Below are 15,960 nucleotides of genomic sequence, written 5' to 3'. Positions count from 1 at the left end.
AGATAAAAATGTTTAAAGTAAATGTTTTAGGAAATTTGAAGATTTAAAAGTTAAGTTGTTATCATTATCTTGTTTAAATAAATATTAGAAGACATATCTGTCACATAGTCAAAAAGTAAATCGTCAAAGTCGTGTAAGTCATAAACGGTTAGTGATACAAAAAAAAAATTAGTTTACAAAAAAGGTAGATAATTTAATTATCTACAATAAAAGTTTTACCATTTTTGGTCAAAAGTGCACGGTAATGGAAATAAAGCCTAAAACAGTTTTCTTTAAAATGGAGGCACTTCCCCGCCTATTTTTGTAAGGATTTTGTGCATTTACATTCAGTACGTGATACTGAACCTATTTAAATGATAAAATAACTCCTGTAATTTAGTGCATTATGGACAAGGGTAACTAGCTCCTGTATAACCTGTAGTATACAGTTCATATTTATTCGAATATATTTATGATTCAAAAACAAAAGAAAAACCGGAAAATATATGAAAATGGATCAAGTAGAGAAAAATGGTCTTCTTGAAACTATTTAGCTTTGAAGATATTACAAAAATTGATGCAGATACATACAAATCTTTGCCTTTCATTTGATTTTTGCTCTTTTATTTCATTTGATATTTAAATTATATTATGGCATTAAAAAATAGCCCATAGTACTTACCATATAATATTTATGAAATCTTGTTCGGTATTACTGGAAACAAAAATGTTTTGGGGACAATTTGGAATACAAAAACAGAAAAAAAATATTCACATTTAAATGAATGAATTGTATTTTTTATTTCAGCTAAAGCATTTTTATTTGAATCTCTACCGTCAATTTAAAAATCAAAAATAAAACATTTTTTATACATTTTTATGGAATTTTTTAATATATTTAATTTTACAAAATAATTCATTTTATTTTTAAATTAAACACTTTGTTTTGTAATTAATTAATTAATTAACAAAAAAAAAAGTAAAATAATAATTAATAATTCATTAAATTTAAATATAAGATTAATGTGGCACTTAGAACAGAAAAAAATCATATTTTTGTGACTCACTTTTTTGAAAAAATTTTTCCTTGACAAAAGAAAATTCTAAATAAATAGTACCTTTATTACTATCGAAGAAACAAAAAAGAGATACAGATCGTGCCAGATAATGACATGTAATGAATTAACAAAGATGTTGCTTTAAGTAGAATCATGAGAGCACACATTACAAATGTTCGATCCACAATTAGATATCGATACAAAATTTTTTATAAAGTATTTAAATTCTAAGATTTAAGAATTTTGACAAAAAATTTATTATGGAACGGAATATAGTGCTCAAAAATACAAATAAAATGGCACAAATGAAAAATTATTACATATTTGTTTTTACACCGAGAGAACTAGAAGTCTACGTTTACAGACAGCAGCAATAGTCAAAGTGGATTTATTTTTATAAAGTTTTTTTTGTCATTTTAACTAAAAGAAAAAAAATTACGGAAATCAGTAAAGTTTTCTCCAAAAGAAATCATGGGAAAAAATCACTTAAGCAAAACTCATTTGTATTAGAAATTTTAGAAAAATATTCTGTGGATAATTAAATAAAACTTAATTCTATTGTCGAACCTTTCATCAATTTTGTTATACTTAATCAGTAATCGAATTAAGATGGCGAAATCAATATAAAACAAATCCTTGGATTTTCATTTTATTGAAATTTTTTTGTTGGATATTTCGTCAACTTTTTATGTGCCTTCTCTATATCGTAATTTGACCCCGATGACTAACTTCCAATATAAAAATAATTTTATTAATTTTCCATCTAATTTTCCACATTATGATTTTCAAAATCTCAATTGAATAAAACTTCATTAATTTCCTAAAAATTGAAAATTTGTGGAAGTGTCATAATTTCAATATAAAACTGTGAAAAACCAATAAAAATAAAACCACGCACACATCATTTTTTTGTACGGTATTTTAATTTGGTTTTTGTTGATACCAAAAGTTTTGAATTATATATATATATTTTTCTCTTACTATCTAAAAATATATTTACAGACTATGGGTTAAAAAAATGGCACTATTGACCATTTTTTCTTTCAATTTTCATGATATATTAACTTTTTTTAATATTTTTTATATTTTTTTTAAGTTTAAATGTTTTTTTATTCTTTACATTTTTTTAACAATAATTATATTTTATTTATATATATATATTTATATATTTATATATTTAGACATTTTTTTAATATTATTTCTAAATTTTTGGTGTGTTTACCATAAATTCAAATTTCTCGTTTTACACAATTAATTGTTTTTTTTCTTGTGATTAATTACAAATAATTATTTTTTAAATCTACATAAAAATTATGTCGATAATTTTTTTAATGTTTTTTTTTTTAAAACAATTTAACTTAATTTTTTTATAACAATTGTTTTCGACACTCAAAAAAAAAAAAAAAATAATAAAATAAAATAAAATAAATATAAATAAAAATATTTTGAATTTATTCTTCAAACTATCCAATTTATGTTTTTTTTAACCTGTCAAAAAATTGTAAATTAATGAATTGTGAATTTAAAAAAAATTTACGAACGGAAATACGGATTTTATGACTAGCACTGTGCGAGTTTTGACGAAATTTTTACAAAAAAAAAAACATAAAACTGGATTTTACTGTATACAAAAAATAAATTAGCCGCCAAAAAACAAACAAAAAAATGAAAGAGTCCCGTCCCAACAAACAAAAAAAAAAAAAAAAAAACAAAAAATGGAAAAAGCCTATTATAATAAAAAGAAAATTTTTGTTTAAAACAATATAACAACTCTGTTTAAAGCCTTATACATCTAACAACAAAAAAATGTACACCTAAAAAAATGAATTAAATGACTATTTATTAAGGCAAAATGAAAATAATTCAGTACTAAATTATAAACTCTTGTGGTAACATTTTTGTTTGCCACATTGTTCAATTAAAAAATAAATGGATTTTTTTTCTAAAAATTACAAAAAAATTAAATAATTACTTCTATTAAAAAAAAAAAATGGCAAACTTATTTTTATAAAAAAACAAAAAAAGTAATAATAATAAAAAATGTCACCTAAAAATTTATCAATAAATCGTACAGAGTGTCCTGTACTTTTCACACAATTGACTTTATATTAAATATTTTATTTTATTAATAATTGTATATTTTTTTTGAATAAAGAATTAATTGACTAAAATTTGAGTTTCCTTACTTGTAATTATTTTTTGAATATATATTTTTATATTTTTTTAGTTTTTTTTGAAAATTAAATTATTATCGCTGAGCATATTTTAATATTAATTACATAAAAAAAACTTATTAGAGATCATCAAGGTCACCTGGGTTCATAAATTTATTTCATCCCTTCTACTTTGTACACAGAGAAAAATTCTTCCAAATTTAATTTTTCCGTTCAAAATTTTATAATTTAATTTTTTTCTTTTTGGTGAAGCTGAGAAAATATTTTTAAATGTTTGGTATTTTTATTTTAAAAATAAGACGATTACCTTCGTTTTCCGAATATTTTGTTCGGTTGTTTTTAATTGAGCTGAAGTTTGTGTTAATTATAGGAAACTGTAACAAAAAAAATTAAATATTAATATCAATTAAATGAAGTTCATGGGGTTGTTTTTATATAAAAAGACAAATTAGACACAATCAAAATAGGATTCTTATTATTAAAAACATTGGATAGGGTAAATTTTGGTGAGTCACCGTGCTGTGTTAACTTGAGTGCTTATTACTCGAACTTAGTCGAGTTTTTTTATTAAATAAAATGTATTTTGTAATTTAAGTGATTAATAGAATTTCAAGAATACTTTTAAGTATGATAAACAGAAAAACGTGATATTTTAATTTTCATTATCAGTGGAAAAATTCTATATAGGTGAGAAATATTTTAATACTAGTTGATCTATTTAAGTTGCTCCATTCTATAGTGTGTCCACATCTCTGTTAAAGGTATAACCTTCTAGAAAAAATTTATTTGAATAGACGTTAGTTTTCAAATTTAAAATATGTGACAGTGACAGATGCAAAAAATTCAAGAACAAATATATAGGATAGACCATTTTGTAAAAATGGTCCACACCTATTAACTTAATATACCTAAGTAATATCAAAGATAATAAATGAGAACTCAAAGATTTTTCGAATTAAATTTCAATTTTTTCACCAATTCCCTAGATCAATTTGTGTATTATATAAATACGTATATCGAGTATCATGCAGTCATCATCAGTATGAATTAGCTAATTGTAATTACGTACACTTACAAATAGCGTATGTTAGTAGGTGCTAATTTGGTGACGGTCTGCGTTGTTGTACAGACAGTGCCGTGTTAATTAATCTATCGAGGAGCCTTTGATACTGTCGCAAAAAGTTTTTTGCAAAAAACTCAACGAATAACCCCACTATCGTCTCCTGGGTTTTCGGGAAATTCGTTATACATTTATTATTCCTTAAAATGTAGTACAAAATATAAATAGATCATTTTGTATATTTAAGGGAAGAAAAATAATGTATTTTTTCTGTATGTAATATCCGATGGTTTAAAAGATTTTAAGGTGAAACAATCTCCACTAATTCAGCTGTATTGTTGAGGTGTATTAATCCAATTTGGTGTGTGATAGTCACGCAATGTGATAGCGTAACGTAACGCAATTCAATAGTTATCGTACGTACATTGATATCGTTACACATATTTAAATATCTGTTTCCTTTTTCCTGCTTATAATCACATTATTTATTTCATTTTTTATTTAAAATAAAAATTTTCCTCATGCGTTTAATACCTCGTTTTATTATTTTTTTTCTATTATAATTTCAAAAATATTTAAGATTATATTCAAATCAGATAATTTGTGCCTTTTCGTAGTAATTTTATAATTTTTTTTTACACTTTCTCATATATTTAAGTAAAAAAATTTCCTTAAAACAGTTACTAAGCAGTCCGACCTTATTTAAGCGATATAAGGGATAGAAGGAAGGCCTTATTAAAGAAAATTTTTGTTTTGGAAAATAACCTTTCTTCACAACTAACCCACTCTTACGATACATGGTTGTTAAAGATAGCTTTTATCATCCATAGAATTTGGTAGCAATGCCTGTGCGTAAGTGATGGAAGTGACGGAAGTCTTTTAAAAAAAAGTAAAATAAATAATTGATTTAGTTAACTGTTGAAATACCATGTATAGGCAGTGTTGATTACGCTATCGTTTGTTTTTTTACGTCATGTAAGTAAAGAAAGATAGCCACTCCTACACACAAAGTAATAAGAGTATCTTTTTTCCCACTAATTTGTGCCCTCACGGGTAAACGTTGATGTTTACGAAAAAATGTTTCAAATAAAAGTTGTTTATGTTTTTGAAGGAACATTTTTTGCATTTATACTTTTGTTCTTTTACTAACGGTTTACAAGAGGGGGTCTACGGATTCAAGACCTTGACCTATGTTGCTCATTTATGAGTTCGTCTTAAATTTTTTACGTCCTGAGCACGCTATAAAATTTCAGCTCGATATCTCTTGACAGGTGGACAGACGAACAGGTATCCGAAAATGGACTAATTAGGTGATTTTATGAACATCTATACCAAAATTTCGTTCGTAGTATGGTATCAAAATGGTAGCAATAGGAAGTCAAACAAGTCAACGAAGCATACTTTCAGTATATTTCCTTATGATTAAATATATATTTTGAGTATAAAATAATGCTTGATGTTTGACCATATTCATTTGACCATCCAAGTTTATTTCTTTCCTTCCAAATTCACTTGACTTTCCAAGTGGGTAAATCTGCTAATTATTTTGTATGCAGTGGTATAGTGAGTAAGGGTTAAGTCAGCGGATAAACGAAGCAAGTAATGAATGAACTTCGTGAATGAATGTTCGAAAATGACAAGAGTGTGTTAAAAAAATTTAACTTTAAAACAAATAATTAAAAAAAATTTTGAAATATTAATTTGTTTTATGGCAAGTTTAAGCCCCACCGGATAAGTATTAATGTGTTCCATGACAAGCCATCACCATTTTTTACTACCGAAGAATACAAAAGCTTTTGTGCATCAAGTCGTATATATATCTTGAAATGTCCTTTATAAAATACGATTAATGTAAAAAAATCGCATCAATTTTGATTATACAAAATATAAATTAATGATGATATTTTAATATTAGTGATAAAAGTAGATATTTTATTATCAATATATCGATGACAAATCTATTGTTCAAATTTATTAATTAACATATTTAATGAAAATAAGACACGCACAAAAGAGAAGAGAACGTAAGGATAATGACTAGTTCTTCTTCATATAATATAATATTGAAGAAATAATATTACTTTTTAAAAACTAAAGGAACCAATCCGCTATTTGGCCATGTGCCCATATAGAAACGAACCATTCAATGTATGTCGTCACTTTTGTAAGTATCGAATCAGAAGTGATCTATTTTAAATATTATTTCAATGTTATCAAAATATTTATTTTTTATACAAAATTAATAAAATAAATAAAAAGTCGATCAAAAATTTATTTCAATTCTAAATATTTATACTTATTTATATTTTAAATTAAAAGTTAGATATAACAGTAGATTTATAGTAATTAAAAGAGTTTACTGCGCAAAAGGTGCAGCAGTAAATGCAATTTTTTTATCAGAGCGTCAGTAGTTATAACAGAGCTGAAAATAAAAAATTTTTCAAATAAAACTTTCTTGAAATAGTTTTTATAGTGAAGAGTTTTTGCCATTGCCTTAGCTGTATCTTTCTAAGAAGTTTTATGAATTATTAATTTAGATTCTTTGCACACACGATAAACATAATAATCGAATTCTTATTATTTCAAGACATACGATTAGAAAGATATAAACAAAAATTTGAAAAAGGTAAATTAAAATTTAAAATTTATTTTGAAATTTCCTTCATAAAAATAAGACAATAAGGCCATACAAACATATGGTCAGAGATTCAAAATTATTCTCGAAATTATCTGAGACTAAGAAAATGACTAGATTTTCAAGAGAGACGTGCGCGGGGAAAAATGCTATTAAAATTTTACCAGGAATTAAAAATTAAAGATAATATTTATCATTATATTTTTTTAAATTATTTTTTATAATAGTAATTGTAATAGTATTGCTAAATTATCCTTAAAATGTGGAAGAGGGCCACCCACTTAGTGGGTCCAGTGGCTTATTATTATTAATAAGAAAGTTCCAAGTCAGTCAATGGCGATCAATTTTATTTAATGTCTCACAAATCTTTTTTTCTATTTATTATTCTACTATCTTCCTGCTAGAATAACAAAAAAGATATATTTTTCATTTTGAGCTTTGAGCACTACAAAAAATTTTCCGATAATTTTATTATGTGTGAAATTGCCCAATAGGAAATAAATAACGAAATTCCATAAGTTCACTTTGAATTGATTCTATTTATTTCATTGTTCATTCCCCGTAAGTTTTATGATCGATTATGAAATATCTTAGAACACTTTTTGAATTAAAATGCTCTTTGGGCATTTAAAGAAAAAAAAAACCTTGCTAGAAAAAAAAATTTGAAATAATCACATACGATCTTTTGGACTTACTATGAGGATATATAAGTCTCAACGGTGACATAATCAGGAATTATTTTAGCCGTGAGCTTGTGGTTATTGTATTCTATTAACGCTCGTGTGGGTAATAGACAATCCGCAGGAGTTGAACACACTATTTTTTTACGAATGCAAGATTAGTTCTGCTTTTGTCCGTGATATTGTGGTAGTGCTACGATAAATATATTAAATTAAATGCGCAAAATTTACTTGTCGTACTTAAATACCATTAACGACAAGTGTGTGCAATTACGTATCCGCATTATACAATTATTTATCGCAGGGAAAAAACTAAAGAAGAAAAAACCGCATTATACAAAATACTAAGCCCCCATGACTAAAAATAATTTTACATTAGGCTTTCTAAGTGTGCCCAATGAAAAGTGATTGAGAGTGCGATATTAAGACTTAACATAGCCATTGAAGAAGGTTAAATAAAAGTTAAAACCACTATAAGATTTAGTAAAAATAAATCGTTTGATTAAATGAATAGAATACATCATTGAAACATTCTTTTCACATTTTCACTGCTTACTTACAAGAGAGAGAGTTTTACCCTTATCAAGTTAAAGCTGTACAGTAAGCATTTAGTTATAATGTAAAGCTTTAGTGTAGTGTAGAGCTTACAGACAACTATACAAGCTTTGGTTGCTATAACACATGTATAGTAAGTACAACACTATAGTAGATTGAATGAACGTCATTTAACGGCGCCGTATATACGTTGTTACAATGGCGCCACGCGGTCAGTCGTCGAACAAGGCATTCATCTCTTTACACAAAATGTTTTAGTTATATTATTAGAGTTTCACTTCACTCACAGTTAGTTCAAACTAAAACTATTTTACTAAAAATATCATATCTATCAGTAAGCTTTAGTAGCTTTGCTTATATACTCAATTTTCTAGTGAAATAGATAAAAGTATATTTTATACGTTTGCTCTTCTATCTTTTCCTAGACTTTAGTGCCTACCTATATATTTATACACATTGGGGACGGTGTAGTGCCAAGAAACAAATTTTACATTTATCACATTGGGAATTATTATGGTTAGCAACTCTACACTACGTATTTTTTAAAGAATTATAAAGTTTTAAGAAGGTGAAGTTGTGCTTAAAACTGGTATATGATATGAACTGACAAAAACTTAAGCACTAATAACCAATCTCTTACGTAGAATATGATTTATAAAAAAATTATATGCCTTGTGGTTAACTCGTAAATAAACACTCAAAAAATCAAAATTTTGTACTTTTTTCGCAAAAAAAGTTGTTTTTTAGTTTATTCGAAAAGAAAACCACATTGAAAATCAGTCTTCAGTCTACCGGCATTTTAATTCCATAATCGCATTTCAATACAAATGTTATCTAGTTAATAGCAATATTTGCTTAGAAACTACGGAATGTTTCATTGCACATTGTACTCTAGGTCAGGCATGGGCGAGTTATTTTAAGTCGAAGTCACCATTGATATAAATTTATTGTGTATATCTTTATCCAAGTACGCATTGCTCATAGAGGAGGAAGCGAGACGGGTATACGACTCTTCTTCCTATATCCGTTTCTCTAAAATTAATGAGATAATTAGAAAAAATGTTTTTCTCTGTCTTACTCGTCACAGGTTAGGTTGCCACTGTCTTACTCGTACGTTACGTTAGGAGTCCTTAGGAGTCCGAGGGACTTATGTGAGTCCCGTTTGCCCATGCCTGCTCTAGGTATTACATTTTACCTATCCATAATATATTTTAGCCGATTTCATTTTCCTTTCTTACAATTACATATTCGGTATAATTTCTCGAATAATATTAGTAAAATTGAATTTATTGTGAATTAATTTTAATTTTTAGAATAATCTCATTTAATACCATAAGTGAATAGTTATTATTTTAAAGAGGCTATTCGCTTAGGTTAAACAGCTACAGCGCTTATGTGAAGATTATTTTTTCTGAAAAAGTTACAGAATAGTCGCTCTTGTAGTAATATGATAATTTGAAAAAATGAGAGGTTATACCTATTATAAAATAATAATATTTGTTAATATTTCTTTAAAATGCATAAATGCAGTACGATCGAATTATTGCCGATAAATGTAGTTTTTTTGCCGATTTATATTGTTCCATGTCATAAGTTATGCAAAATTGTTTCAGAATACATATTGAGCAAGAATAATTACATTTGAGTAATATAGCGGTAGAGAAAATACAAATATTAACATAAGAGCCTTTAGAAGATTTTTAATTCGATCTATTATAATGTCGACCGATTGAATTAGTAAAAGGGCAAAATAAAAGTTGTTTTTCTATCCCTTATAAATACTAAAATTTTTTTTGGGAAGAACAGTATTTTGCAAAACCAGTACGACGTCAATTCGGTAGCACAAACTTTAGTGGAAGAATGAAAAATTTTTTAAACAAAAACTTTTTAGTTAACGATAATTACCTACTTAAAAGTTTTAAATGCTTTTAAAATCGTTTGAAATTTATTTTATTAAATCGTTTTTATTGATAATTTTTGATGATAAAAATAATTTAAACTGTTATTAAAACTGTATTTTTTTTCTTTTTTAATTTAATATAATTTTCAGTACAAGTAGTTGATTTTATTGAGCAGTTAGTTATTTTAAGTTGAACCAATTCAAATAATCATAAAATATTTTTTAATTTCTTGTTCATAAATTATCAAAAGATAAAAAATTTAACAGTTATTATACAGAGTATATTAAATATAAATAATATAATAAATATTTATTTTGTAGAAAGATTTAACATTAAAATTTAATTAGCAATTAAATAAAATGTATAATACCGGAGATGTAAAAACATTTGAGGGGCCAAGCAAGCTTTTTAAGAAAATATAGAGAATTCATGGTTTCTGGATTTTACAACCTATTTTCTTTTTGAATCTATTGAATATTGATAAAAAATTAGGCCGAGATAGGTGAGACCCAATGATCAGCTAATTCATGGTTACGGTGGTTACCATTGGCTTGCTTCTCTATAATATATTTAAAAGAATTTGGTAGCAATACCTGTGCTTGGGAGAAGCGATGGAGTATTATAAAAAATATGAAGCGACAGAAAGTTGTATTAATTACCTACGAAAAGTTTTAGAATCGTTTGATGAAGATGTATGAATGTTGAAGAAAGTTTTCAAAAAACAGAAAAGAAAGGAACGGTCTGTTCTAGAAAGTTTTGAAACTTTCAATAAACTTCATCAATTTTTGCTTTCGGTTAAAAGACAGCAAAAAAGTTACGAAGTGAATACATATTTAAACGAGTAAAAACAAACATTTGACTGAGTTAGTTATTGAAATACCATGTATAGACAGTGTTGATTACACTGTCACATTACACATACATACATGTCACACATATACATACATATAACTGATATACCCAATTTTCGCATAATTTGCGCTCTCACGGGTAAACAGTGATGTTTACGAAAAAATGTTTCAAACAAAAGTTGTTTATTAATTATAAGGAACATTTTTTACATATAAACTTTTGTTATATCTCAAACGGCTTACAAGATCCAATTGACGTATGTTGCTAATTTACGAACTTGACCTCACTTTTTACGTCCTCAGCACGTTACAAAAATTTCAGCTAGATATCTCTTTTCGTTTTTGAGTAATCGTGATGACAGACGGACAGACAAAAGACAGACGATAGACAGACAGACAACCGGAAATGAACTAATTAGGTGATTTTATTAACACCTATACCAAAATTTTGTTCATAGCATCAATATTTTTAAGCGTTACAAACTTGGGACTAAACTTAAGGTATATTAATTTCATATACATGGTATAAAAAGAAATTTAATAATTTATAAAGTTAATTATTTTTAATCACAATTTAAATAAATTTATTTATTTAAGAGTATGTGCTAAAATTTTTCGATAAAAAAAACATGGTAAAATGAAAGGAAAAAATTTTATATAGAATTTCTATGTGTAATGAACGTCCTTAATAAACAATAGATAAAAATAAATTAATAAATATTTATCTACATGTCCCAAGAAAACGAAAATTCTAACCACAAGATAATAACTCTTAATAAAAATCATTGAATAAATTATTTTTAATCTATTAAGTAATCTGAATTTTTTTTTGTATGTTATGCTACACAAAAAAAAGATTTTCTAGACGAATGAAATAGGAAAATTAGAAAAAAAAGAAAATACATCTACTAAGTGGGTAAATATTATAGGGGAAAGTATATATATATACGATACAAAAATGTATAGAAAAAAAAAGAAAACGAAGGAAAAACGAATGATGATTCGTTTGAATAGTTTCCTAACCTAATTTAATAAATGTTTCCTATATATGTTATATAAGAGTTCAATACACACATTATTCGGGTTTTTATTATATACCTACCTCCCTAGGTACTAATCATATTAAAACTCTATAGAATTACAGATACATGTAAACCATTACTGTGTGTCCAAAAAGTTCTTGGGCACACTTAATATCTGGGAAACAGCCATTTTAGCGATTCTGTTAATGATGACTAAATATTATTTTTTCCCCGGACCACGTCAGCGACGGAATGTCGACTTTAGCCGAACAAAATATTTTTGAATTTCAAAGACCTTTCAAGAAACATTTTTAATAATAATAATATTAATAATGGGATTTAGCCTCCGTTTCTGTGGCATATACGCCTATAACAGAGACCACCCACATCATTATCTGTTAATTTTTATTTATTTTCACGACATCCATATTTACAATTACAATTTTGATGTGGGTGGAGTCGGTTACTTCGTTCTTATCCAAGCGACGACAATGATCAGTTCTGCCGCCCTCATTAATTATAATTGTTCACTGCCGCTGCCTGGATTCGAGCCCGCAACCTAAGTCCAAATAAACAATCGGTCAAAGACTATCCCGTTATACCGCTTGGCCACTTAGGCTTCAACGTTTTTATATTGTGGTAGGTTCATTAGATGAAATCACACAGTAATTAAAAAACTTTTTAAATCTCGACAGTGACGTCATTTAAAAGAGCCACGTGATTCAGATTTATTTTTTTTACATAATTCCTGCTTTTATGTATATTTTATTACTAAGTCCTTGTCGATTTATGTGGTTTTGACTTGACTTCAAGACATTAAAAAAAAATTAGAAAATTAATGTTGTAATTAAAATAAATAGTAAACAGTATTTTAACTATGGTTTAAAATATCTGTTTTATGCAACCAACAACGTATGTGTGGTTTGATTGAGGTGTTATCACCTTTAAAATTGCAATCAAGTCAGTGATATTTGAAGAAATCTAGACTAATTCTAAAGTTCTTCCTCTTAATTGACTAAATTATTATGATTTGATAGGATTAGATCTATAGGATATTTCTAAAAGTTCTAGTATATATGATCGCTACAAAATAAGTCAATCTAGCTAAACTTTCTTTACTACACGGAAAGAAAGGCGTGGCATTTACTATAATGCTGGTATAGTATAGAGACAGATACTTTAGTATCTATGTAAACTTAAGTAATGTTAGAGTATTGAATAATTCTATCCACCAGAATTTTTGTGGGTATCGCCAACCAGATTCGCCATAACTAATTCTAAAGAAACTTTTCCCTGAATAGAGTATCCAGCATGGCGGTTACATCGATACTGACATAGTGATATCCCCAAAAAATTTCTTACCGTGCACAAGTTGCTTTGTTGAAAGCAGATACTATTATGCAGTTTTTAATTGTTTTTTTTTTTTCAACCTACACAAGTATCTTCGAGATTTCTTCCTTTTCGACGTCAATGGAAGGAAAAGTATTAAGAATAAAAATTAGATAAAATAAAAATTTAGTATAAAATCGTATTCTTAATAATATACGTTACTCTCTATCTCAGCAATACTCTCTAACCCAACAAATTCGATAATCAGAGTTTTTCTTTGTATTAATAATGTTTAGGATGCAATTATGTACCCTACAATAACAAAAAATATGTATATAGCAGGAATCAAAACCGAGTCTCTTTGATTCACGACAAGTTTACCAACTTGGTCAAATATGTGCATCTTTTACACGTTAATGACGATTTTATCTTTGATTATCAACATTAATGAATTAACTTAACTTATTACTTAGTACCAAAAACAGAAGAATTTCGATAATTTAAATCTATTCAAGTGAAAACAAACAATTGATTGAGTTAATTGTTGAAATATCATGTATAGATAGTGTTGATTACTCTGTCACATTACACATACATACATGTCACACATATATAACTGATATTCCCATATAATACATACTATAAAATTTGCGAATAATTTGGTTTTCACGGGTAAACAGTGGCGTTTACGAAAAAATTTGTTTATTATTTAATAAGGAACATTTAAACTTTTGTTTTATCTCTAACGATTTACAAGATGGGTCCTACGGACAGAAGACCCAATTGACCAATGTTGCTCATTTACGAACTCGACCTCATTACAAACGGTCAGACAGACGACAGACAGACAGACAGAAATGGACTTATTAGATCTGGAAATGGACTTATTAGATGATTTTATGGACACCTATACTAAAATTTTGTTCATAATATTAATATTTTTAAGCGTTACAAACTTGTGACTAAACTTAATATACCTTGGTATATTTCATATACATGGTATAATAACGATAAACATCTATAAATTAATAAATTTTTTTACTCTCTTCCCCTCAATGCCTAAACATCTTTACCTTAAATAACAAAGAAAATAACTTATAGGAATAATTTCTTTATTGGTTCTTGGTATCTTTCAGTAATGTTTTGAAGACCTCAATAACATAAATAATCTAAATACTTTTAACCGATTTGCTCGCAAGGAAGATTGGCTCTGCGTCACAGAAAAAATCATTACATGAAAAAAACAGCTTTCTAGCTTGTAAAGAAGTAAAGGGGTAGTTTTAAGGGTATTTTTCTTATTTGGGAAGGGTTGTGAATGAAAAATTTAGTTATAGTTATTTATATAATCCAGTTATTTTGAAAATGTTCCACGTCAAGTGGAAAAAATTACCTTTCTAACGTGAACGAGAAGTGAAAAGAGTAGTTTTAGGGATGTTGTTCTCATTTTCGGGGAGTTGCGATGTAGGTAATGCAATTTGTCAATCTTCTTAGGATGGGAAAATTCAATCTTTTTAGCATGTATAGACCAGAAAAACGTCATTTTGAGGGTCTCAATGAAAGTATTGAGGGTCTCAATGAAAGTATTGAGGGCCTCAATGAAAGTTGAAGTATTTTCGTAGATTTCAAGGAATTCCGCGTCGAATACAAAACATCTTCTTATAATGCCTATAAGTGCCTTAGAATTTGTTTCGGTATGTCAGTCAGTCACCTTAAAATGGGGCTATATTTTATATTTGATCCATGATTTAACCTAGTATTATAACAACAATACAATATGTATAATCAATAAACAATGAACATAAATATGTCTAACTAAGTAAAAATATAAACGATTAAAAACTCTATAAATTAAAGGCTTACTAAGTTAAAAACTCGATATCTCAAATTACTTATAATTCTCTTGGTTTTTAACTTATCGAGATTCTACTGTTTATAATATTAATATATATCGTATCTTTAATTTATTAATTATAAAATTAGTGATCTAAAATATATACAAACATCAATGCATAATCAATGGAAAATACATTATATAACATGTAATTATTTTAAATAAAGTAAGTATTTTATTATTTTTAATAACAAATTAAAGTATAAAATAAAATTAAACCCTGAACTGACCTAACATACATAAAACAATGTTATGTTATATTATTATACTAAATATAATGTTTGTTTATGTTCAAAACATAAATACATAATATTGTCATCAATGCAATAATACAGACAGTACAGAGTCCTAGTACATAAAATACAGATTACAGACAGCTACAGTGGTCCGCTTAAAATAATGTTTTTACGTGAATTTATTCAAAGGCAAAAAAAAAAAAAAACACTAAAAAGAAAAGAAGGTTTCGGTATCTAATTTAGAACCCTACTAACACGCAGTCTGAAAAGTGCTAGGGTTTAGATAAAATTTAAATGAAAAAAAAAAGTGGTGTTGCATAAAATTTATTCCATAACTTTTCCAAAGTTTTTAATGAAATATTTAAAACTGAGAGCAAAAAGAAATTTTGACAAATCAATAAACTTGATGATACAGAACATATGGGTGATAACTATATGAAGAAGCCTAAATTTTACACTTGCCAAAGATGACGACGTCGATACCAGCGCGCACCAACCTCCAGGTGCTGGTGCCGGATCTTTTTATCGTCATATTCACAATCAGGGACCTAACAAATTTCAGTTACTTTGAACGGCCTACAGTTTGTGA

At 27.0% G+C, this 15,960-nt stretch overlaps 1 protein-coding gene across 1 annotated transcript in view; it reads right to left on the bottom strand.

Annotated features, from left to right (window-relative positions):
* Positions 1-3,306: 3,306 nt before the first annotated feature.
* The window catches only part of LOC123302118 (forkhead box protein O), a 290,906-nt gene continuing 278,252 nt past the window's right edge, over positions 3,307-15,960 (bottom strand). The window contains exon 6 of the mRNA XM_044884904.1: positions 3,307-3,585. The gene's annotated coding sequence lies outside the window, so the exon portion shown is untranslated. The remainder of the gene's footprint in view (positions 3,586-15,960) is intronic.

Source organism: Chrysoperla carnea, chromosome 1, assembly GCF_905475395.1.
Source record: "Chrysoperla carnea chromosome 1, inChrCarn1.1, whole genome shotgun sequence".
NCBI lineage: Eukaryota > Metazoa > Arthropoda > Insecta > Neuroptera > Chrysopidae > Chrysoperla > Chrysoperla carnea.
This window is presented reverse-complemented; position numbering and strand designations above follow the sequence as displayed.